Source organism: Oryx dammah, unplaced genomic scaffold (genome assembly GCF_014754425.2).
Source record: "Oryx dammah isolate SB20612 unplaced genomic scaffold, SCBI_Odam_1.1 HiC_scaffold_12, whole genome shotgun sequence".
In the NCBI taxonomy this organism is placed as follows: Eukaryota; Metazoa; Chordata; class Mammalia; order Artiodactyla; family Bovidae; genus Oryx; species Oryx dammah.
Genome location: NW_024070196.1, coordinates 57,033,068 through 57,055,347, shown reverse-complemented (window position 1 = coordinate 57,055,347; position 22,280 = coordinate 57,033,068). Strand labels below are relative to the sequence as shown.

Here is a 22,280-nt window from a genome sequence, read left to right as displayed (position 1 = left end):
TATACTTTAAAACTTACATTATTACTGTGTGAACACATGGTCCTCTAGAAACATGGCTGACATTTACTGAGCATGTGCCATAGGCCAGATGGTAACTCTATGAATTTTATGACATTCTCACTGCTCCTCTGTGAAACAGGTTTTACTGGCTCCATGTTCCAGATGAGGAAAACAAGACCAGAGAGATTAAGCAACTTGCCCAGCATCATACAATCTTGGGGTCAGGATTCAAACCCAGCAATCTGACTTCAGAGCCCATGCTCAAAAAATCAGAATATTATGGGTAAAGTTGAAGTCTCCTTTGACACCCCCAGCCCTGACCCTGGTCCCAGCAGCCTTCCCTAGCAATGGATAGATACCAAGTGTTGGGCTGAGGGGGTGGACCATCCTGTAAGCATAAAATAATGAACTGAGCTGTTTGTAGAAAAGTTTACAGTAAAGCTAAGTTGGTCTGCTTTTTATTATCACCACGAACTATGTATTCACTGATTCTAGTCGGTGATCAAATACTCCTCCACAAGAAAGTGTTTTAGGTTCTAAACCATTGCTGCATTGCTGTTAAGATTTAATAATAAGCTTCAAATTAGCCCATTTTTATTACTCATGCTTTAATGATCATAGTATCTTATGGAAGCTAAATCAGAGAACCCCTCAATTATACACTGGCCCCTGACACAGGCAAACTCAGCTACACATAATTGTTTTGAAAGTTCAAACATTCCCAACAGCTCAGAATTGTTCAAAGTCACTTTGGGCTCAATTTGTGTCTCCAGCTTCTGAGAGAATATATATTCCTATGTTTAAACCATAGATTCAAACTAAACAGTGATTATAGGCAGTTTTGCTATTCTTTGCCACCGCGTGGAGTAGTTTGAAATTAATTTGTGTTTAAAATGTAAAACAGTGAAATGGAGTACAAATTGTTAGATGTAAAATTTCTGGGGTTTTTTGTCAAGCACAAATGTTTAGTTTATTCCTGACCTATTTTACTGAATTTGAATACATTGAAATGTATTTCTTTAAACATTTTTGGTTTAAAAACCCAAGAACAAGCCCTGAAAATAATGCTTGCTATTACAGAAAATATTTTGCCCTGTAGAGGTGGGTAGTGTTAGAAAAATGACCCCCTCTTGGGGCTTCCCTGGTGGCTCATTGGTAAAGAAGCTGCTTGCCAATGCAGGGGACATAGGTTCCATCCCCGGTTTAGGAAGATCCCATACACCACGGAACAGCTAAGTCAGTGTGCCGCAAATACTGAGCCTGTGCACTAGGGCCTGGAAGCCACAGCTACGAAGCCCACGCACCTAGAGGCCGTGCTCAGCAACAAGAGAAGGCACTGCAATGAGAGGCCCATGGACTGCCACTAGAGAAAATTCCATGCAGCAGAGCCCCAAACAAATAAATAAAATTATTAAAGAAACAGTATCTTTCTCAGAAAGTGACCCAGGTATCACATGTCCTGAACATTCTTGTTCCCAGAGGAATTCTATGCTGTGAGTTTCCCGCGTCTTTCCAAATTTGCTTTATACTGATGGAAACAAGTATATATATCGATAAAGTAAACATATAGTGCAATTTTGTATATGCACAAATATTTAAATATATGGGAATATTATCACCTTTTGTACCTTATTCCATAAATTTTTCTCACTCTGCGGATGTGTTTGAGGTCTTGTCATGTGAACGCTTTTCTTTTCTAGACTAGTTTTTTAACCTGGCTGTATTCATCATAGAGAACAAACATATGGACGCTGAGGGGAAAAAGGGTGGATGGGATGAACTGGGAGATTGGGATTGACCATATACACACTATCGATACTATGTGTGAAACAGATAACTAGGGACTTCCCTGGTGGTCCAGCGGTAAAGAATCCAATGCAGGTTTGATTCCTGGTCTGCCAACTAAGATCCCACATGCTGAGGGGCAACTAAGCCTGAGTGCCACAGCTAGAGAGGCCACACCCTGCAACTAGAAGGCTTCGTGCTGCAACGAAGACCCAGCACAGCCAAAATAAATAATATGAATAAATAAACATTAAAACCAATGCATAACAAATGAGAACCTACTATCCAGCAGAGGGAACTCTGCTCTGTGCTCTGTGGCGACCTAAATGGGAGGGGGATCCAAAAAGGAGGGGATATGTGTATACAGAGGGCTGATTCACTTTGCTGCAGAGGAGAAATGAGCACAACATTGTAAAGCAACTAGACTCTGATAAAAAATTTAAAAAATAATAAAATACATGGCTGTATTCTCAAAGAGACTGCATTATACTCACATACTCTCCTCCCACCTGTTATTCAGACTGTTTTCAGTTTTTTTTTTACTATTATAAGCAATGTGTCTGGGCTAGGGTTTCTCTAGAGGTGACAAGGTCAGAGGCAGGCCAGGTGCCCTCCGGAAGTCCTCCCCAGCCTGCAGCTCCTGACGGTCCCGGGCTATTTTCACTCCTGCCCTTTCCCCGATGGCCAGGGCCAGGAAGGCCAGAGATGCCATTCCCATCTCAGGTGGCGCCTCCTGCATGGATCCCGTGACCCTGTGGCTCTCACAAACCTCGAGCCTTGTGATCTGGGCTGTTTAGGCAACCTCCCCTGCCATAGTACGCACACACGCACACCCACGCACACACACACATCCCCACGTGCACGCACGCACACACACACACACACACACACACACTCCCTCCCTCCCTCCCTCCCTCCCTTGGTCTCTTCACACCAAGGAGAGATTTCTAGCCCCAGTCAAGTTACTCTGCTCTGTGTTCTGAGGCTGGCAGCTGTGACTGGGGATCCCAAGGACTGCTCTCACTGCCCATCTATACCACAGCTTCTTCCTCTTCCCCCAAATCCCCCCTGGCCCTGGCCCACGCCTGCTCAAGAGACACCAGGCACAACTGTCTTCTCTCTTATGTATATGTCTGCCTCCCCAACTTGTTTGTGACACCCTGGAGGGTAGAGACAGTGTCTTGCTCACTCAGCCCCCAGAACTTGGCATGAGGTAAGTGCTGGGTCAGATGTGAGAGTTGGACCATAAAGAAGGCTTGAACACTGAAGCATTGATGCTTTTGAATTGTAGTGCTGGAAAAGACTCTTGAGGGTCCCTTAAATGGCAAGGAGATCAAACCAGTCCATCCTAAAGGAAATCAACCCTGAATATTCATTGGAAGGACTGATGCGAAGAACAGACTCATTGAAAAAGACCCGTGAACCATGAACTTTCAGATGTTCAAGCTGGTTTTAGCAAAGGCAGAGGAACCAGAGATCAAATTGCCAACATCTGCTGGATCATCACGGAGAAAGCAATGGCAATGAACTGCAGTACTCTTGCCTGGAAATCCCATGGACAGAGGAGCCTGGTAGGCTGCAGTCCATGGGGTCTCGAAGAGTCGGACACGACTGAGTGACTTTCCTTTCACTTTTCACTTTCATGCATTGGAGAAGGAAATGGCAACCCACTCCAGTGTTCTTGCCTGGAGAATCCCAGGGACGGGGAGCCTGGTGGGCTGCTGTCTATGGGGTTGCACAGAGTCCAACATGACTAAAGCGACTTAGCAGCAGCAACAGCAGCTGGATCATCAAAAAAGCAAGAGAGTTCCAGAAAAACATCTACTTCTGCTTTACTGACTATGCCAAAGCCTTCGACTGTGTGGATCACAATAAACTGTGGACAATTCTGAAAGAGATGGGAATACCAGACCACCTGACCTGCCTCTTGAGGAACCTATATGCAGGTCAGGAAGCAACAGCTAGAACTGGGCATGGAACAACAGGCTGGTTCCAAATAGGAAAAGGAGTACGTTGAGGCTGTATATTGTCACCCTGCTTATTTAACATTTATGCAGAGTACATCATGAGAAATGCTGGGCTGGAAGAAGCACAAGCTGGAATGAAGACTGCTGGGAGAAGTTTCAATAACCTCAGATATGCAGAAGACACCACCCTTATGGCAGAAAGTGAAGAGGAACTAAATAGCCTCTTGATGAAAGTAAAAGAGGAGAGTGAAAAAGTTGACTTAAAGCTCAACATTCAGAAAACTAAGATCATGGAATCCGGTCCCATCACTTCATGGCAAATAGATGGGGAAACAGTGGAAACAGTGGCTGACTTTATTTTTGGGGGCTCCAAAATCACTGCAGATGGTGATTGCAGCCATGAAATTAAAAGATGCTTACTCCTTGGAAGGAAAGTTATGACCAACCTACACAGCATATTGAAAAGCAGAGATATTACTTTGTCAGCAAAGGTCTATATAGTCAAGGCTATGGTTTTTCCAGTAGTCATGTATGGATATGAGAGTTGGACTGTGAAGAAAGCTGAGCGCTGAAGAATTGATGCTTTTGAACTGTGCTGTTGGAGAAGGCTCTTGAGAGTCCCTTGGACTGCAAGGAGATCCAATCAGTCCATTCTAAAGGAGATCAGTCCTGGGTGTTCATTGGAAGGACTGATGTTGAAGCTGAAACTCCAATACTTTGGCCATCTGATGCGAGGAGCTGACTCATTGGAAAAGATCTTGATGCTGGGAAAGACTGAAGGCAGGAGGAGAAGGGGCAACAGATGATGAGATGGTTGGATGGCATCACTGACTCAGTGGACATGAGTTTGAGCAAATTCCAGGAAATAGTGAAGACAGGGAAGACTGGCGTGCTGTAGTCCCCGGAGTCACAAACAGTCGGATGTGACTGAGCGACTGAAGAACAACAAGGTGCTGGGTCATTCGAGAATTAAGAATTGATAAATGAAATAATTGCAGCTACTCTGTGTTGAGTCTTTACTCTGTTGGGCACCATTCATTATAAGCATTTTCTCATTGAATTCTCACATAGCCAAATGATTAGAAGCTGTTGTTATTCCTGGGGGGTGGGCAATTATGTGTACTTTATGACTGGGGAAACCAAGGCTCAGAGAGCTTAAGCATGTTGCTCAAGCCCACACAGCAAATTCCTCCAAGGCCAGGGGCCTTCAGTGAACCACAGTGACAAAAATCACTGATCACAGACCATCGTAACAAATAGATAATCGGAACAGAATGAAACATTGCAAGAATTACCAAAATGTGACACAGAGACACAAAGTGAGCAAATACTTTTGGGAAAAGAGCTCTGAGAGGCTTGCTGTTTCCTAAAGAATCTAGTACCACCGCTGGACAGCAGGCTCCCATAGCACTGTGGCTGGGACCTTGGAATGATTTGATTTCTCAGGTAGAACTGCTCCTGGTTCAGGAGTGGGTAAGGGAGACCTAGCCCAACCCCTGTGGGTCCTGCTGAGATCAGGGCTTGGGGCTGGGGCGTGGGATGCCCCTCCCACCTGGGGGGTACCTCCAAGCTATGCACATTTCTGGGGTCAGCAGTCAGGATGGGAGGAGACTAGCCAGTTAATGGACCACTGCCCAGAGCCCCCTTCAGATCTGAGCCAAGAGCCTCTTCATTCCTTGGCACTGAATTGGGGGTGGTGGTGCTGCTGGCTGCTTTTAGCAGGTGAAGCCCCTGGGGAAGTGTCCCTTGTCTGTCTGTCTTTACTTCTCTTTAGTCTTTCCTGTCCCATGTTAAGCAATTATCCATCCCCCCAAGCCTGCCCCACCACCACCACCATGCCAGGCACTGGGATAGAGCTGACAGTGACCATGGGTTCAGAGAGAGGATGGGCCTCATGCCAGACTCCAGCCCAGGCACGGCTCTCTCAAAGCTCCAGGGGGTTCTCCCCTTGTAGCTTTCCAGTGTGTCCCTTTAAGACTGGCCATGGGGATGCCACCTGCCACCCGGGAACAACACCTGACCTGACTCTAGCTGGGAGCAGTTCCATCTCTTGTCTTCTTCCTCATGCAGGAAAACCACACTGCAAAGTCCTGCTCAAACTTCATGACATCCCTTTGGGGTCAACCTCGGTCAAAGTCACCCACAAATTGTCATGAGAGGCTGGGAGCCCAGCATACAGACATTTGTTCTTGTGAGCTTGTGTGGTCAGTTGTTTCCATTGTATCTGACTGTTTGTGACCCTATGGATGGTAGCCCACCAGGCTCCTGTGCCCATGGGATTCTCCAGGCAAGAATACTGGAGTGGGCTGCCATCTCCTACTCCAGGGATCTTCCCCACCCAGGGATGGAACCCGAGTCTCCTGCGTTGGCAGGTGGATTCTTTACCGCTGGGCCACTCAATTATCAAAGGGATCACAGATTCCAAGCCATCCTAACATGGTCCTGAGTTGCTATGAAGTCCCCTCTCATTAAGGTTGAATTAGGCTCCCCTAACCCTGCCACTTCCAATTCATATACTGATATCCTAACCCCTAGCACCGCAGAATGTGACTTTATTTGGAAACAAGTCATTGCAGACGTATTAGTTAGATGAGGTCCTACTGGAGGGGAGCGGGAATTCAGTGACTACTGTTCTATAAGAACTCCACATGAAGACAGAAAGGGAAAAATGGTACGCAGACCGGGCCACGTCACTGACAGGTCGGGGAACCCTGAGGCAGCCTGAGCTAAGCGAGGCACATGGCACGTTCTCATCTACACCCCTCGGAAGGTGTCCCCCAACCTTGGCCTTGCAGTCTCCAGGACTGTGAGATGACACACGTCTATCACCAAAGCCACCCAGTGTGTGGGAATTTGTTATGGTGGCCCTCGCAGAAGAACACGTCTCATGTCCAGAGTGTTGAATACCCTGCAGGCCAACTGCAGAGTGGATTGCCATGGTCCCCTCGCATTTCAGAAGCAGGCGCCCAGCAATGTGAGTCACATACACCCGCTGTCCCCCGGCACTTCTGGGCCTGAGCAAGGAGTAGACTTGGAACACTTCCAGGCTGCCTCTTCCCTCCTTTCTGCTTTGGTGACATCTCCCACATTCTGTGGGTAGAGATGACAGAGGGAGACAAAGGCTGATGAGGGGTCTAGTTGGCATGAGCTGGTCGGTTGTCAAACACCCTGTGGATAGTGGCCAAGCCCCCAGGAGGGGCCCGGGGATGGAACACCCTGTGGATAGTGGCCAAGCCCCCAGGAGGGGCCTGGGGATGGAAGTCACCTACGTGAGTGGCTCCCGTGGTCCTGTGCATGGGGAGACGTCACCACTGAGCCATCAGCAGCCTGGTACTTCCCTGCCTATCAGAGTCACGGTGGAGCAGAACCCGCTACTGTGTCCCAGCCAGGAGACACAGCCTCTAGGCGACCAGCTTCCTATGACTCTCACTGTTGCTCCTATTATTAGACAGTCTCAGAGTTCTAGGAATGAGATTGAACATCCGATGAAAGGAAAGAACGCCCATGTGCTGCCATGAATGGGGCTGTCCCTCTGTTCTGTGCCACTGAGGAGAGCAGCCCACATCCTGCCAACTGGGGGATATCCTGCCCTGGAAATCTCAGGGGACTTTGGGAGAGACAGGCTCAGCATGCAGCCACATGCCCAGTGTGCCCCAAGGCTGGGAGCAGAGCGCATCGCAGTCTCCTCCAGGATCTTACCAAGGAGTCCCGATGTATCTGCTCTGCTGCTGATCTACCCTCGTGAGCTCTGGCCCAACAAAGACCCCATCTTACTGCATTTATCTGTGGGCTGTGTGTAATAACATCCTCTCATGTCAGAAGCATAGGTTAAAGGGACTCAGGTTCAAATCCTAGCTCTGTGGCTTACTGAATGATCCTAGGTGAGTAACCTCACCTCTCTGAGCCTCAGTGTCTTCACCTGCAAACTGGGGCTTATTATACATGGGATTGCTTTGTCTGGACAAAACAATGTGAATGCATGTAAGAGGCTTCATGCCATGATCAGAACTTGGGAAATGTCCAAACAATGGTGGTGGTGGTGGTTTTTTCTTTTTTCTTTAAAATCAATTCGTGGGTGCTTTAGAGCATTTTTTTTGTTTGTTTGTTCATAGAGAGATTTTCAAACCAAGTCATCATCTATGGTTCCCTGGGTTTCCAAAATCCGAGATCATTAAAATGCTGATGTGAGCACCTGCATGGCTTATTCCTCGGCCTTAAGACCCGGAGGTCTGGCCCTGGGCCCAGGGTGGCGTACGAACCTCCTGAGATGACACACGCAGTACAGAGTGTATGTGATGTTTTCTTCAGAGGGAGGTTCTGGATGTTGTCAGATTTTCCAAGTAGTTCTCTGTCTACAAAGGGATCATCTCTGAGCATGCTCTGAGTAGGTTGTTTGTGCCCAAGGGCTAGCAAAAGGGACCCATTGCTTACTGAGCCTGGGCGCCAAGTTGAAATACATTATCCCTATACTAATAATTGGGCAAAGTATGTACCATCATTCCCATTTTCCAGATGAGGAAACAGAGGCTTGGGGAGCTCAATCTGACAGCCAGACACTGGACTTGGCCACTTGCTTGTCCCATGACTGGCTGGCACTGGCCTGGGATTTCAGCTCAGGACACTCTGATCCCAAGGTGAGTCCTGTTCTTAGTACTGTGGTGCCTTGGGTAAACCCAACAAGGTACCCCAGCCAGGAAGTGCCCTTGGTCAGAGCCTCAGCTCAAGCTTGACCCCATAGACCTCACCAGGCATGGAGGCACCAGAGCCCACAGGATGATGACACTCAGGTCCACGGAGACTCCACGTCCCCTCCAGGAAGGACGAGAGCACGTCCCTCTCCAAGCACTCCCCCAGTGCCTGGCTTACCCCCTCGTGGGCCTGCTCTCATGCTCTGCTGTGGGCTACAGACCCCAGTCAGGCAGTTGTTAAAAGCCTGGGTCCTGGCTGTTGATTTTCCAGCCGCTCAGTCACATCTGACTCTTTGCGACCCCATGGACTACAGCACTCCAGGCTTCCCTGGCCTCTGCCATGTCCCAGAGCTTGCTCAAACTCATGTCCATTGAGTCGGTGATGCCATCCAACCATCTCATCCTCTGTTATCCCCTTCTCCTCCTGCCCTCAATCTTTCCCAGCATCAGAGTCTTTTCCAATCAGTTGGCCCCTGGAGGCAGGGAGAATGCTGATTCTGCCACTGATCAGCTCTGTGATTGAGTGACTCACCTCATCCCTCTGAGCCTCACTTTCTATGTTTATACAATGAAGCTAAATAGTACCTGCCTCACAAGACAGGGTATTCTATTTTTCTTGTACTTTCTCCCATCAAGACCACCCTCTCTTCTTTCTCCATCTCCACCTATTTTCCTCTGAGCATGAACTCAATAAATGTTAGCAACAGTGATTGCTGTTGTTACTGTGTTATTATCTACGGCTTGCACATTCACATCCACTACTTTCCCCACATTTTAAGCTCCAGGGAGGCAATGATTGTTTATTTCCATGTCCCTAGCACCTACCATAGTTGCTGGAGCATAATACAGCATCAGGAAATGTTTACTGCTGAACAATAAACTCAAAGAAAGTCCTGCTTACACCACCAATGGTTAACATCGAACATTCAGAGCCCCAGAGGCACTTCATAAAAGTACAGTTTTCAGGAAGGTTCAGAGAAATTTTTGACTGAAATATCCCTGCTAGGTTACTGGGGAGAGCTGGGGAAAGCTGGGACATGAACTTAACCTTAAGGCTATGTGCAATAGGACCAATTAAACCATCTTGTGGCACATGTTTTGATATCTCCATCAACAATGGAATTTTAGGATGAAAGAAATATGAAGCCTGTTGATATTTCTTATTATACACTCCTTTTTGTTGTTGTTGTTGTTTAGTCGCTAGGTTGTGTCTGACTCTTTTGCGACCTCATGGACTGTAGCCTGCTGCAAGGATTAAATAGTCAGCTACCTTCCATTCTTCTAACTGTAAACATTTTGCCCACTTGTGTATCCATACCATCCTTCCAGTTATCCATCCATCCATGCCTCCAAATATCCATTCAAACACTCATCTTTCGATCTATCCAACCATTCAAATACCCATCTAAGCATTCATCTGTCTGTCCGTTTATCTACCCATTCACCCATCTATCCTTCCATTCACTCATACATCTATTAGTACATCTATCAACCTAAACACCCATCATTAATGTATTTATTGAACACTTTCCAGCTTCCAGGCATTGTGCTAGACATTGTTGTGACCTATCACTGAATCACCTATGGATCACACTTTCAAGGAATTTACATTCAAGAGAGACAGACAACAAGTAAACAGGTGTTTTCAATTTGGCATGATATGGATTATGGTGGAGTGTGTATGAGAGTCTAAGGGAGGACACAAGGCCTAGGAGAGTCCAGCAAGAGTTCCTGCCAGACGCAATGTCTGCGCTGAGGCAGGGCGGGCCAGCAGGGGATGCTCTGGGGGAGATGGGCTGTCCAGGCAGCAGGAGCAGCAGCTGCAGAGGTGAGGGCAGGAGGAAATGTGCTGAGCTGGGGGAACAGTAAGTTCTGTCCTGCCTGCATGGACTATGGGCAGTGAAGCTGGGAGGAATGAGAGAGTTGGCAAGAGTCCAGGGCCTTGAGCTGAGCCTGGACTTTGTCCCAAGAAACTGAGAAGCCATGGATCGTTGTAAAGAGGCTTGAGTGAAGGGAGTGGCTTTAGAAACTTTCCTCTCACAGGAAATGGATTCCCTTTTTGAATAGGAATGGCACATGGGAAGCAAGTCATCAAACTCTGAATGATATGAGAAAGGCTTCTTTCTTCTGAAATTTGCCGTCTGTTTTCCCAGAATCATTTTATGCCTGGCTGAAAATCCAATGATCCTGGCAGGAGGGGAGGTAATGGTTCATTATTGCTCAGTCATTAATATACTCCTTGAAGAAGCTTCCCTGAAGCTCTAATGGGAAATTCAGACCCCAAGTCCAAGAAAGAATTTCTATAGCGCTTAATTACGGCAATGATGTCCCTTGCTCAGTCAGTAGTGACGTTCCATTTCCTCCCCTGGCCATGGTGTTTGGGGGCCTGCTGCCAGGTTAGGGGTACCTACTACAGCCAAGGCACAGAGCACAGGATACAGACTCACTGCCACCTACTGTGTGCCAAGCGCTGTGCTGGATCCGTGAGAAACCACATCAGGACCCTGTCTTCCAGAAGCTTATAACCATATTAGGTAGATAGGACCCGCGTATAGAATGAATCAGTGATCCACATCGATCAGGCAAGAAAAAGAGGGAGAAGAAAAAGGAAGGAAGATAGAACATCAGCGTCTCATCTGAAATGCTCATGGAGTCAAAATACCTTGCTTGTGGCTGATGAAATAAGAAACGAAAGTGGAAGGCATTTCTTGAAGTTGCCAAGGTAACCAATGGGGACTGAAAATAGTGATAGACTTACATTGGGAGGATAGGGCAGGACATGCTGATAGATAAGGTCTAAGGTCCAGAAATCAATAAACATCAAGTATATGCGTGGCATTGAGAGATTTGGAGATAACCACAGAAGAAACTGCTAGAAGACATAAGAACGGGAACCCTTGGGAAGCTGACTAAGGGTAGGAAGGGGTGGGGCAGGGAGCGACATCCCAGTGTAAGGCTTTGTCTCCTGTTTATTATTTTTTTTTTAACCATGTGAATGTTCTTAGATAAGAGATTTTGAACACTCAAATAGAGAGAAATCTTGGCTTAAAAGAGTCAGTGGCAAAAGCTACATGCATGGTGCAGGCAGTTAACACCACTGGCTTTGGAGCAAAGGGTCTCTGGATACAATTAAGAGGGGCTGTGAACTTGGATGGGAACAAATAATTACATCTTTATGTTATTAACCTCGAGCTGAAATTTAGCATTTGCTTTCCTTACAAATACAGGGGAAAAGCCACATCGGTATTATCAGACTTGTGACTTCATCATTGATAGGAAATAGTAGGTATTTTCATATTACCTTATAGCTGTTGACAAATATCCCAAAATACTTATGCTCATCACTTCTTCAAATTCGCAGTGTGTTAGGCTCACAGCCACTCATTTAGTTAACACATAAAGAAACACACATATTCTCTGTTTTTTTATAAAAATACATTTTTGGTAACTACAACTCAACAAAATTGGTTCCTTCACAATCCTGTATGTTATTTTTTATGCATTGAAAAACACTCTTCTGCCAAGGGGTCTGTGGGTTTTGTGAGAGGGCCAAAGGGTGTGTGGCGTGAGATAGGTTGAAAAGCTTCTTTAGAGACAGGAGAGCAGCTAGGGGTGCAGGCGTTTGATAAACTGGGGGAGGAGGATGCACCTGTTGAGGGGAGCTGGGACTCAGGCTGATGGAGCGGAGGGTAGAGGGTGCTGGTGGAAGGGATGTGCTGATGACATAGAGGTATGATCACAGGAAGAGCAGCAGAAGCTGCAATTTCTGAGCTCACAAGTTTCCAGACCTTTCTGTTTGACCTTGACAATAACCGTAAGCTTTCTAATTCAGTTTCCCTTTCAGAGCCAAGGAAATACAGCTGCAGACATGTGCAGAAGCTTGTCTGAGGTCCCATAGCTGGGAAGTCATAGAGCTAGAATTCACACCATGATCACCTTATCCCCTGACTTGCTTGTCTGTACCGCCAAGTATGGTAGAAGGTCTCAGTTAACCGACCAAGAAGCTGAGGATGGGACAAGTCAAGGGAAGCCGAGCCCAGGATCCCAGCGTGCCTGGGAAAAGCTGAGCCTCTTTTCCTGCCTGGCTTCCTGCTAATTCCTCTCTCCTGGCACCTCATGGCTCTGGGAGGCTCCAGGAACCCCATGCCAGTTCTCTGAGCATTACTGTCAAGCCCAAACTCTGCCTAATCTGCCTTCAGCCCACCACTCAGACCTTCTGTCCCATTTTAGCTTTTGGAGCCCTCCCAGCATCAAATCTTAACCATAACCTCCTAACTGGGCCCCCTAACTGGAATGCACGTTTCTTCATACTACTAGATGTACCTGAACTAACATTTCTGAAATTGGGGTCCCCTTGTTGTTCAACCACTCAGTCATGTCCAACTCTGTGACCCCATGAACTGCAGCATGCCAGGCTTCCCTGACCTAACTGTCTCCCGGAGTTTGCTCAAACTCAGGTCCATTGAGTCAATGATGCCATCCAATCGTCTCATCCTCTGTTGTCCCCTTCTCCTCCTGCCCTCAATCTTTCCCAGAATCAGGGTCTTTTCCAATGAGTCGGCTCTTTGCATCAGGTGGCCAAAGTATTGGACAAATTATTGGCCAAAGTATTGGGGTCCCCACGGGGGTTCATAAGGCACTCTGATCATTTAGAAGTGTTATCACTGACGTGTAGGACATGACCATCAGCCTTTCCTGGATCTGCTGATGACTGTCTCATCACTAGGAGCTGCCACGTGATTCCAGTGACTGTTCTGTGATGATGGCAGCTGGGCTGAGCTGTCCTGCTTTAATTACCGCACAGAAATGAGAAGAGCCCACTGGCACAATACAGAAATGATCCTCCCCATGCCTGGAGAAGGCCAAAGACTGGAACACCATGTTATACAGACAGAGGGCTCTAAGCAGTGTGAGGAGGAGAGAGGGAGGGAAAATCAAGTCCTCACAGGGCCTGGCAGGTAGAACCTGGGGGACCCCAGAGAGCCTTCTGGTCCATGCACCATGTATTATTCTTATGTTGCAAACAGAACTTCACTCAAGCCATCACTTACACATTTTGAGCTCAAATCTGATTTGCTCTGTAATTGGGATGGTGTTCAATTTGTGGATTTGCTTTGGTTTTGTAGGAATATAAGCATGAAGAACTCATACCTGCTGTTCTGCAGGTACACAATTAAGCAGCATCATAATCAAAATATTTTATGACAACATTAAGGGATAGTACCTGTGAGAATGTGCCCTTGAAAAGTGTGCCATGTTTGAAAGACATGGATCTATATGCCATCTTTTGAAATTTTTAAAAGTTTTCCCTTTCCATTTCTTTATTTATTCTCTATTGAAGTATAGTTGATTTACAATGATGTGTTTCTGGTGTACAGCAAAGTGAGTCAGATATATAAATGTGTCTTTCCCATTATAGGTTAGTACAAGATATTGGTCTCTGTGCTATATAGTAGATCCTTGTTGGTTAACTATTGTTAATTAATTTTTTATTGGAGTGTAGTTGCTTTACAATGTTGTGTTGTTTTTTTTTTAATTTATTCTTAATTGAATAATTGCTTTACAGCTTTGTGTTGGTTTCTGCCAAACATGGTCAACTATTTTACAGACAGTGGCGTGTATCTGTTAATCCCAAACCCTAATTTATCCCTCCCCAACCCCTTTCCCCATTGCTAACCAAAAATTTGTTCCCTATATCTGTGAGTCTGTTTCTGTTTGGTAAATAGGTTCATTTGTATCATTTCTTTGGATTCCACACACAAGTGATAAAGGATATTTGTCTTTCTCTGTCTGACTTACTTCTCTTAGTATGATAATCTCTAGGTCTATCCATGTTGCTGCGAGTGGCATTATTTCATTTTTTTTAAAAAATTATATGCTATCATCTTGCAGGCTATACCCACTGCTCAAAAACTGTTGCTCACTTAGAATTAAATTCCAACCCTGCCAGTCCCCATGGACAGGCTCTTCACTGAATCCAAATAGTTCGATTTAATAGTTTTCAGCTAGTCTGTGCCAGTTTCCATCCGTGGCAGGTAAGGACAAAGGTTGCCAATGGCTCAAACCAGCACGTAAAACACCAATCAGTACCTGATGGGTAGCAACCACAACTAATACTAGCATCATTGCTGGCTCACGGGACTGATGGAAGTGACACCCAATGGTATAAAAACATTCTCTCCTGACATAGCAGTCTTTGCATCTCACAACCTGGTCAAGAGAATACAGGAGAATATAAGGTAACAGTGCCAGCCAGAGTGGAGAAACACCTGGGAAGGAGACATGGGAGGCTGCATGATGACACGGGGAAGAACATTCTGGACTGGAAAACACAGTCTTGAGGGGATGGCCCAGCTCCGTGTGACCTTGGACAAGCTACCTAACCTCTCTGAGCCTTTGGCTCTCAGTATATGAAGGAGGACAAAGGATCGTCCCAGTCTCCCCCACTTCACAGAGCAGGTGGGAGGAAGGTCAGGGAAGGGACACGGAAGAAAGCGGTGACGGCGACGTGAAAGGCTACCATTACTATCACTAGTGGCAGTGACAAGGCAGAGCCAGAGAGATGCTCACAGAGCCAGGGAGGGAGGGAGAGGGAGGGAGAGACAGAGACAGGAGGAGAGGACCTTCATTGCCTCGACCCTCTGTCCCCTCCCCAGTGCTAACTTGGCACGGTCCTGAGAGATTTCCCTCCCAGCTCCCACCCTTGGCTGCGTCCAGCTCACACAGGCTCCTTGGGGCTGTCTTGTCGGCTGCTGAGGTCCCAGTTGGGAGACCAGAGGGTCAGGTCACAGCCCCACTGGAAGAGGAACCTCATGGGGACAGAGCATTGACCGCCCGGAGAGGGGATGCCCAAGGCTGGGCCGTGCTAAGCTCAGACCACACCACTGGGGTCCCGGAGCTCAGCACTGACCCTCCGTTCCTCTGAATGTAAGAGAGTCACCACTTCTATCTTCCTGAGGGTACCCGGGGGGCCCTGAGGCTAAGTAGGAAGATCCTTTGAGGGCGTTAGCTAATATGCAGATCCAGTGGGCAGAAGGCAGCTTGTTTCCTAAATCCATAGAGATTGCTGGCCAATTGCACAATCGGCTTCCTTAAGACTGAATTTGTTTTCTCTGCTTTGGGATCTAAGTCTTCCAAAATATTTGGTCTTTATTTGAGATTGTTTGTTTTTCTTTGTAAGCAGTGAATGTCTCTGTATAATGCATTGTTCCAGGGGAATCCTGGTGAGCATTTGCAAACCCATTTTTCCCCCCTAAATTTTCTTGAATAATGAGCTCCACTTTGATTTAAGCATTTTTATAAGAATTTTTCCTGTTAATTCTAAAGTGATTTTTTAAAAAAGACATTTGGCAGGAGTGGGTGTGGGTGAGGAATGTGTCAAAGTTACAGACTCATTCATCCCTAATGAAGTGGAAGGGAAGTGGAACCAGAGGAGAACTAGGATAAAAAAAGAAAGTAATAGAATCAAAGGAGAAAAGAAATAGTATAATGGAGGCGTGTGGGCTTTGAATAGGCATCTTGTTACATGGGTAAGTGCTTGAGCTGGAAGAGATACAGGGAGGAGCAGTCAGAGCTGGAATTGGCCAGAAACAGAGTCCTGGGACCTGAAGGCACTGCCCCCACCTCCCTCTTGGCCTGGGGGCCTCAGTTGCCACATCTGTCGAATGGGTTGAAGCCATGTTCCCAGGGCTGCTGGGGGTGGGGGAGGGAACAATGAATAGGAAAAGTGTAAGCTGTAGAGTGCTGTGCACACATGAGGTGGCTTGTTATTGGGGTGGGCAGGTGGGGGTTGGACTGAAGGGGAGTCAAGACTCTCTCTGACTCTTAGAATCCAGAATTTGATGAAAATACACAGACACACACTTGCAAGTATAGACCCATGCACACAGATACACACACACACCACCCCCCCCCGCCACACCCTCTCACTTGCTGGTTCTCACACACCCTCACGTGTGCCTGTGTATGTACCACACACAGGCAAGCTCATTCATTACACACCCCCACACGCCCATATACACACTATTCAATACACATGTGTATCCCCCAACAACTGTCCACACACACACCCTCACAGGGGCTTCCTCACCACACGTACTCACACATGCTCATACACATACCCTCTACACTCTTTATAAAACACACGCCCTTAAACACATTCTTGCACACATATACACCCCCCCATTCACACGTCCACCTACCCCTTCCCACGATCGTCCATACACAGCCCTGCACGCACATTCTTATGTACTCACTTGATCTTCAGTTAGACAGTCCCTCCTGGCCTGCATGCCACTTCCCTTTCCCAGCCGAGCTTTGGATGCAAAATGAGGCAGGAGATGGATGGGCCCCAGGCTGGGCAGCTGGAGTTCGTCCCCTGTGGACAGACACTCCAAGATGGAGAGGAGGAGGAGCTGAGTCCTGCTCAGATGAGAGACCACGTAGTCCTCATTGTCAAGGTTAAGGTGACCTTCCTGACTACACTTGCCCAGAAAGGCTCCTTGGAGGTCAAAAGGGTGGGAGCGTCACCTCACAGTAAGTGATGTCAACCTACCCTTGCCTCTTCACCAGAATCCATCTTGGCTGAGAGATGCGTGTGCACACACGGCAGGATCCTGACTTAAACCAAATACGACCTTGGAATCAGGCAAAGCAAGGCAACTGGCCAAAGGAAACCCGGAAGAGACGCCCCGAAGAAGTGATTCAAGCTACCACGGGGGGTGCGACTCTGAGTCCACCCACATGTCTATTTACACATACAGTATTCTTTTCTTCCTAATAAACATTTAACTTGCTCCACTGCTTTCCGTCTTTGTGGGAATTCTTTTCTGCAAAGCCCAAGAGCAAGTGCCTTGTCACGGGCCACTGGTCTAGTGACTAGGACTTAGCGCTCACTGCCACTGTCTGGCTGGGAACCGAAACCTGGATTCACGTGGCTGCAGGCTGAAGCCACCCAAGGTCAAAAGCAGAGTCGCTCCTCTGTCCTCTGCCCCTGCTGAGCTCACGCCTACTGCCCTGCACCCAGGCCTCTGCCCCCCCCCACCCTTACCATGCCCAGAAACTGCTCAAAGCTTCCATCTTCTCAACCCCTTTGCCATGTCCCCCTTTCTGTCCCCTGTCCTTGGTGTTTAATGACCCCCCTCCCCACCACAAACTGAGTTCCATGAGATTAGGGATCCTTTCTGTCTTATAAACACATCCTCAGAGGCTGGCACACGTAGTCAGAGTTCTGGAAATACCTATTGAATAAATGAATGGATGGATGGGTGGATGGATGGTTGGACAAGGGTGTGGTACCTAGAGGAAGAGATGGTCTGGTCAGACCCGGGCTCTGTGTTTTGGGAGCAAGGCGTGGGGAGACCACGGGGGCCTGCCCCCTCTCGGTCAGTTCCAGGGCCCTGTTCCCTCCTGGGGGCAACTCGGCTCCGTCCACACGCATCCCCTCTCCACCTGAAGGACCCAAAGTACTGATGACACTTAGGACCTGACCCTGGCAGCCGTTTCTGGCTCACCTCCTGAGGCTCCCATGTCTCTCTGGGACTCGCAGGAAAGAACTGGATTCTGTAGGCTCGCGGCACCCTATAACCTGACCCCACGTCCATTCACCAGCTCCGCCATCCGCAGCGTCCCAGCACTTACCGTGTGTGCCAGGAATGGGGCCACTCGGATCACACACAAGTCCTACCCACTGTTCCAGGAGGGAGCCCAGGTAGCATCCACAGCAGAGAGCCGACCGAGCAGAGGCTCCAGGCTGGAAGGACCTGGCCTGGGGCCGTCACCTGGCAAATGGCAGTGCTAGGATTTGAATCCAGGCCCCAGGCTGCTCAAGGTCACGTTTCCCTGACTTCCCACACTGGGTCTGGGGCCCCGTTCTGGCCTTCCCCAGCCCTCTGTGCTTCTCCGTTGGGCCAGGGCACACTCCCTCACCTGTCCACTGCCTGCCTCCTCCACCCGACTAGGAAATTCTCAGGGGCGGCACAGAAGGCCAGTTTAGTGCCCTGCCTGAGTGTCTTTTGTCCAGCAATGTACGCACTCCCCAGCTGCTGATCTTTATTCCCGGAGAACGGCCTTATGTAGCCAAGCCGGTTTGTTGGGGAAAGATGACACCCCTCATCCTAACAGCACCAGTGACTGGCCAACATGGGGATCCTAAAGGCTCGCCCCCTTGCCTCAAGGTGGGATCAACTCCGCCGTGCCACTCACACTCCGGAGCCCCCCGTGGGGTCAGCTGAGCGTCTCCAGGCTTGTTAAGCCCTTTCGGCTGCCCTCTCCTGCTTCCCCCACTCTCCCTTTCTAGAAAGCACTCCCTCCACCTGTTAATCATTATAACCCCAGTGCCAAGATCAAGGCCAGGTGGCAGTATCCCTTACTGAAGGAAGGAGCAGTTCCTTCTGCCCTCAGTGCAAAGGCTCTGCTCTCTCAGGCTGTGTTGAGGATCAGTTCTTGGCAGAGGGAAGGAGCGTGGTTTACCATCGTCACCCCTCTAATCCTTGTGCCTTGACGAGTACCCTGCCTGGAGTAGGAGCTGAGTGAATCAGTGAATTATCAGCGAATGGCTGCCTCATCTTTCCCCAGCCCTGATGCCTGCCTTTCTCCAAACCTTTCAGGCCACCTCGCCTTCACCTGCCAGGTAACCTCACCTTCCATGTCCACCCTGGCTGGCTTTGACTTCACACCAAAGTGCTTTGCCAGCTGCCCACACACCCCAGGGGTTCCCTGAGGGACCTTGTCCTCCTCCCCAAGGGCAGGGGATCAGAGGGAGCCCGGGCTGCACTGGGCCAGACCCCCACCCGAGATTCACACCCAGGCCAGCTCCGCTCTGCTCTACTTTTGGACAAAAGTGCTCTGCGGCTGCAGACTCGGAGGCTCTTTGCATTTTCTAGCTGCCCCACCGCCCGCTTGAGTGGGGCACATCCTCCCTTTTGTCGCCCCACTCAAATTTTGTTTGTAGATGTTCTGCTCATGTCCCTGTCTAGACAGAAACTCCCTAAGGACTCTAGCCTAGAGGTTAAAAGCTCAGGCTCTGGAGCCAGAAAGGCCTGGGGCAGGTCATGAAGCCCCCTCACAGCCTCATTTTTGCTATAAAATGAGGAAGTAATAGGGCTGCCAGCTGACCTGGGCAAGACTTCAAAAAGATGAATCCTGTATATTCCTGACTTGTGGAAAATAATAAATGGCACCTTCTAGTATTTATTAGTTACCTGAGCAAGTGCCTCAGGCATACCTGGTAGTTAATCATCAAAACGGTCACACTTTCCTTTGGAAAAGGAAGTTAAACCACGTGTGTGTGTAAAGCTCACCCTGTTCTTGTCATGACCACTGGGTTCCAATGAAAGTTACTAATTCCAGGTAAACACTGGGGACATTCTAGTGGCAGCTGCTTGGCTAAATGGGGCCCTTATGCCTTGCTGTGAAAGGACCAGAGAAGGGCCCTCAAGGTTCTTCTGTTTCTTAAGCACCTGGCTTTCTCCCAGATCCAGGCTTGCTGTGTACAGACGACAAGGAAAGTTGGAAGAGATGATGATTCCCCATTTCCCAGACTCGCTGGTGCAACTGCAGTGGTGAGCCCAGCATAGCGGTGCATAGCGGTTGCTCCATAAATATTGTGGGTGAATGAAGGAATAAAAGGAAGGAATGGATTTGAACTCTACCATGAAGTGTCACCACCAAGTTCAGGGGTCTCTCAATCAATCCTTTTGAGTGAATGAATGAATTCTAGGTTCACTCTCACAGTGTCAGTTCCGAGCCCAGGTTGTAGCCTGGAGGAGGGCTGTGATAAATATTAATGGAGGAAATGAACTAGATCCAGTACTTCCCAGAAAGCAGCTGGGCTTCAGCTGTGGTCGGCCCCACTCACCCTAGGCCCACAGACAACGTTCCAGGGACCGAGCCTTCGGATTCCAGCCACCAGCCTGGCTTGGCCTCAGCCAAGTGGGAATGGTGTCTGGGACACAGAGCAAGTTCAGGGCCTGGGGTGCACGACGGGGACCTAGCTGGCTCACCAGGGAGCTCGTGGGTGCTCCCCTTGGGAAACACTGCCCCCTAACCTCCACGATGGACTGAGCTGGCAAGAGCAGACTGCAACGACCCAGGGACACTGCCAAGGAGCCCCCGTCTGCACAGCACTGGCATCAATACAACCACACACATACACACAGATGGGGACGTGTAGCTGTGCCCTGCTGGCCTCAGGGCTCTCTGCCCACGGCCCATCCTTCCTCCCGAGCCCACGTGTCGGAGCCAACCACGTGTTGGAGCCACCGTCCAGAACGGGCTCCAGTGATCCACACAGGTGATCCTCCTCAGCTCTTAAAGTCACCCCACGTGGCGCAAGCACGTGGACACACACTGGCATCGTTCCATCCCCCCAGGGCCCTCCATCCTGTGCCAAACACACCTTGCCTCTGCCCCAAGCTGGCGGCGGCCACAGACCACCCAGTGGTACTACCAAGGGACAACGCCATCTGTCACCAGGGACCCGGTTCATGGATAATAGCCCACCTCTCAGCCAGGAACTGGGGCCTACAGGTCAAAGTGGGCCCCAGGACAAGTCATGGTGTCACTGGGAGGTACCGAGCTGGACCTCTCTCTGACCGCCCCCCCCCCCAGTCTGTGCCATGGGTTGGCAGCTGTCCCCTCCTTTGCCACTATTGGGACTGACTCCCCACTGGGTACCATAGGGTGGCTCGGACCCTGCGGAAGCCTGCACGCTGGACGACGCCCCAGAAGCCTCAGGGGTCCTAGGCCAGGGCCCTACTTGCCCCGGGCCGTGCACCGACTCATGCGGCACTCTGAAACCAGAGGACTCCCCCTAAGCTCTGGCTTGGGGAGGGAGCAGCCCCCCGTGTCAGCTTCCTGCAGGGGTCTCATGCCAGGCAACCAAATGGGGCCACCCCATGACATGAGCCGGTGGGCTGGAGGAACATGAGTGGCCTTGGGTGCCCAGACGGGCTGGCACAAAGTGCCAGTTCTTTCAGGGTGAAAAGGAGAGAGGTGGGACCCTAAAGCCTCCCTCTGGGCTGACTGGCTCTTTGTTCACCCCTCAGGTCCCCTTCAGCCACAGGCCGGGGGTTAGCCCCTGCAGCTGCGCGATCCAGGGAGAAGGCCCCCATGCTGGCATTTGGTCCCTGCAGGTCAAGCCAAAGCAAAGGGGGTCAGGGATGCTAGAGGCCTGAGATGCCCCAGCAAAGCAGAGACCGCAGTGAGCCCCCCTGCCCTACCACAGCCCAGTCGGGCTCGCCAGGCCCACCGGCCTGGGAGCGGGACCCCCATCCTGGGTACTCACTGGCTCCGGCGAGGCCTCCTCCTGGCGTGGTGGCAGGCGCCCCTCTCAGGCCTTGCTCCCCATCTGGAGAGGCCGGCGGCACTAATCAGCCGCCTGGCGTGGCATGAGCCTTGTGGCTGGGGCTTAATTGACATCAGGTGGCCCCTCCCCAGGGGCAGGCTGGGAGGCGGCTCTGCCGGGGCCAGGGGGTCAAAGCCGGGGCAAGGGGGGCTGCACCCAGGCCCGGCCGGTTCAGGCCTCCCCTGGAGAGATCAGGGCAGTCAGGCAGCCACTGGCCACCCCTCCCCTCCTCGCCTGCCGGCCGCCTCCATCGCACACCCAGCCCGGCTTCCCTAGGCTCTGACCTTTCTTTCATTTCAGAGGCAGCAGTAGCAGTGACAGCCTCTGCCCAGGAGGAGGGTGGCTCAGGTTTCCCCCCAGCTGGCTGGGGGCAGCCGCGAGCATGTGCGCTGGGTCTGCAGTGGCCAGGCTGGGCCCGCAGGGTCCTGAGGAGGGCCACCCACTGCAATCACAAAGGATCCCCAAACTATCTTTTATTGAACACTTACTACATGC

The 22,280-nt window shown here is 49.6% G+C and overlaps 1 protein-coding gene and 1 long non-coding RNA gene across 2 annotated transcripts in view; one reads left to right on the top strand and one right to left on the bottom strand.

Annotated features, from left to right (window-relative positions):
* NOS1 (nitric oxide synthase 1) overlaps window positions 1–22,006 on the bottom strand; it is a 191,901-nt gene extending 169,895 nt beyond the window's left edge. Inside the window, exon 1 of the mRNA XM_040251626.1 lies at window positions 21,726–22,006. The gene's annotated coding sequence lies outside the window, so the exon portion shown is untranslated. The remainder of the gene's footprint in view (window positions 1–21,725) is intronic.
* On the top strand, window positions 15,099–17,241 carry LOC120871575. The gene is made up of 2 exons (XR_005723053.1): window positions 15,099–15,367; window positions 17,012–17,241. It is a non-coding gene; the product is annotated as an uncharacterized LOC120871575 (long non-coding RNA).
* Window positions 22,007–22,280: the final 274 nt, after the last annotated feature.